The sequence below is a fragment of the Siphateles boraxobius genome, unplaced genomic scaffold (assembly GCF_051911475.1).
Source record: "Siphateles boraxobius isolate OS27281-9 unplaced genomic scaffold, OSU_SipBor_1 24, whole genome shotgun sequence".
NCBI classification, from domain to species: Eukaryota; Metazoa; Chordata; class Actinopteri; order Cypriniformes; family Leuciscidae; genus Siphateles; species Siphateles boraxobius.
The window spans coordinates 17,468,461-17,472,591 of record NW_027508855.1 but is presented as its reverse complement, the minus strand read 5'-3'; positions in this window follow the sequence as shown (position 1 = coordinate 17,472,591).

Sequence of the window (4,131 nt, the reverse complement as noted above, 5' to 3'; positions counted from 1 at the left end):
TATGACTGGCTTTTGATTGTTTATTCATATGAAATGGTGTTGCCTTCATTATATTTAGTCTCAGCATTACTAGCTGAAATTGCAAAGGGGAGTAAAAATAATGAACCATGAAAAACCGTAAAAAAAAACAGTAATATTGTGAGATATTAATATAAATTATAATAATGGTTTTCTATTTTAATACATGTAAAAATGTAATTTATTCCTGTGATGGCAAAGCTTCATTACTCCAGTCTTCAGTGTCACATGATCCTTCAGAAATCTTTCTAATATGCTGATTTGCTGTACAAAAAACATGTTGGCTGTGCTGCTTAATATTTTTGTATAAACTGATGCATTTAGATGTCTAAAATATTAAATTTAAAATCTTAGTGACTACTAGTTAAACACCACCTCAAGTCATTGGAAATCTCCATGAAAATAAAAAAGACTCAAGTTTTTATTTTTACATTTAGGTGTTTTCCATTTTACACATCAATGTAAATGCAATAGATTTTAATACGTTACTAAACCTTACTTAACACTAGCAATTACGTTATGTGAAAAATGAATATTTCAGTACAAATCTAAATGCACTTCAACACATTGAACTATATTTTGAGCCAAATGATTAGACATACAAATGCTACATTCATTGTAAATCAGAAATTACAGTAGAAAATGGAAATATAAAAAAATGTGCATTACTAAAAAAACATTATTTTTTATATTTATTTAAAATATCCAGGTTTATGTGACAAAGCACTTTGCTCAAAACCACCATCTGAGAATTAACAAAAAGAAAAGATTATCAGTTAAAAGTATCAAGTCATTCTCCTGTTTTATGTTGTAGCTGATTATTTTTGGCTCGTTCTAGGTTGTCCTCACTGTCCTTCGGGAACGGCTGTGACGGAAGGTCTGGCTGTAGAGGTCGCAGTGGCGGGAAACCTCTCTATCACAATGATGGGCGGCTGTACAACCACTGTAGGCCTGAAATCCAATAAGTGTGGATGTGATTATGGATATGGGTAGAAACCAGGTGTATAGGGGCGTGCGATACTTGGAAACCTGTATGGTGTTGTAAGGCCGTCTAACTTGATCCAATGGCGGTATTCGAATTAGCGGTGAAGGTCTTTGCGTGTTACTGTCTTTTCTCGCGGCAAAGTATTTTTGGTTAAATGCAATACATTTTCTCATGTATTTTCTCGTTATTTCATCTGACTCCATAAATGAAAAGGCTTTAATGATATCTGTGCATCATTAAATGTGAGCGAATGTTTTACTATTCTTTGAAACTCTTGAATGAAAATAATGTCAAAGTCAATTAGAATAATCAAATGTCACAATTTAATATGTCAGGTAAATGTATCATTATAATAATCAATTCAAGGATAATCAATGCAAAACATCAAATGCTCTAGAACAAAGAGGAAAAAGTTTACCCGACAAGAAATGCGTGAGGCTGAGAGTCTCACAACTCTCAGCCTCACGGGCCGATCTCAAATACAGAAAAGCCCCGAGCTCTCGCTGCGTTTCATTATATACCCAGACCTCATTTCAAATCTAAACATCATCCACAGTGGAAATTTACCTGTAAGTCACCATTTGCTAGCAGTGGAAAATTAGCATTCAGTCAAATGGTCGAAGGTGTTAACTCAAAGACACACCCTTCAGTATTGGAAGAATGGGGGAGAGAAATGTAGATTAGGAGGAGGGAGGTGAGACCTTCGTCTCAATAGTGCATGAGGGTGAGTTCAAATGTTAATTTCCTTTGTTTTCTCAGAGAGTGGCCCTCTCTTCACTTGCCCGTATACGGGCAACCGAAATTTACTTCAAAATATTACTATTAAATCCTAATTTAATCATGACAAACTATATATCGTTGGAATGGTCTAAGACTCCTGAATAGATATTTTAGCGCTGTTTTTTTCTTACAAATTTTGTATGAACAGTAATATATGAATTTATGACAAGAGTGCACCTCAAAAAATCGACTTCATTACAGGAGTTTCTGACCTTTGTCACAAAAAGTCGACGTACACACTTTTAATAACTGAAACTTTGTTTTTTTAATGCTAAAAGTTCATAATAAAACATAATCTAGTATTTGTCAATAAAAAAAGATAAAATTATATTTTAAAAAGTAAAGTAAAAAGTCCTCTAAAAAGTATATTATATATTATATATATCTATATAGAATTTTTTATTATTATTATATCACATATTTCAGTAGTTATCATAAATTAGGTATCATTTGAAAGCTTACGAACTCAGAATTCATCCTGTAAATACCGTTTTGAAATTGGACGTTGCGTTACCATAGAAACGGTATTTTTTTATTAGGCCCCTCCCCTTTTGGGCATCATCTTTCATAATTTATTATCAAAAATGTTCTAATCTTGACAAAACACATATTGTCAGAAAGGTCTGAGTCTCAAGGTTCCATATTTAGTGACAGAAGTGATATTTGGATAGAAATGTATTAATTTGTTATGGCAGAATGCATACAATTAAATTCAATGGAATGCAATGGCACCCGGTGGCTATTTTTGGTATAACGCCTAAACAAAATCTCATGGGAACTTCAATTTTTGTGATATCAACTTTAAATTTGGAACACAACTTGGTTAGATATATAGCTTTCATTTTATAGTAATTTTATAGTAAAAAATATTTTGTAAAATATTTATTTTATATTAAAAAAATATATATTAATAAAATATATTTGATTTACTGTAAATTTTAACTTCCATAACTTTTTCATACTTTAATTTTTTGAAGTGCTTTCACTTCAGTAATAATCTGCCGATTGTTTTCTTTAAAACAAGACCAAACTTATGTCTATATTCCAAAGCATTCTTGAATTACAACCATTTAGGTTTGTATACTGCATTTTAATGTCAATTATCAAAAGGGGGATGACAGCTAAGGGGTTAAAGTCCTTCAAGTTTTTCCAGTCTTACATGTAGGTTGCAGTCCACCGAACTGATGCATAGGCTAGGCATGAAGAAAGGAAATGAAGGCACTGATTAAACTGGAAAGACTGGTCAATAGAAGTCCTGAAAAACACTAAATTAGAATTTGTCGAACAGCTCCAGTATTTCCGCAGTATAGCAGATGTTTTTAAAAGAAGTCTTATGCTCACCAAGGCTGCATTTCTTAAATCAAAAATACTGTAAGAAAAACAGTAATATTGTGAAATAATATTACAAATTGAAAGAACTATTTTCTGTTTGAATATAGCTTAAAATGTAATTTATTCCTGTGATCAAAGCTGAACTTTCAGCATCATAACTGCAATCTTCAGTGTCACATGATCCTTCAGAAATCATTCTAATATGATGATTGGCTGCTCAAGAAACATTTCTTATTATTATAATTAACAGTTTGTCCTACACAACCAGCGCTTACTTTAGTTGTCCTCCAATATATCTGCAATAATATAATATTATGTATATTAAAAAAACACAGGTTCTGTTAAAGAAACAAATAAAAGTATCAAATTTGCATTTATGTCCTACAACCTGCTAATAAAACTCTTACCTTCTGTGAGCACTTGAAAGTGAAGTTCCCTTAGATTAAAGTAGATGCTTTAAAGGGCTCCTAGTTTTGAAATAATTTTTCTCATTTCCCCCTAAATTGCAGAATGTCTCAATATTAAACACAATTACTGCTAAAAACTCCTATATAATTAAGGTTATTGGTTTCCAAATGTGTTTTAATGTCAATATTATGATGCAATGTTTGTAGTGCAACATGTCTCAGTATGTTACGCAAGTGGCTTTTCCTTATATTGAGGACAAATCAAAGATATGAGACACAAACAAGATCAACTGACTGGGAAATAGAGGATAACACCCACAAAACCCTCTTTTAAACACATGCATATTGCTAGACAGACTTTTGGTCCACTCTGCAACTAAATTATTGGATGGTTTGAAATTAATTAAATTATTTGAGTTCTGAAGAAATCCCTCACCGCATTCATTGGTTTGTGACAGTTAATTCAAGTAACATTTCACAATAACTTATACATTATCAAACATTGTAGCATTACATATGCTTCACAGATCATAGTATTAAACCATAGACTGTAAAAACTGAGTGATGCATTTTAAGTTTGGCCTAAAATAACATGCGTAAGGAATATAT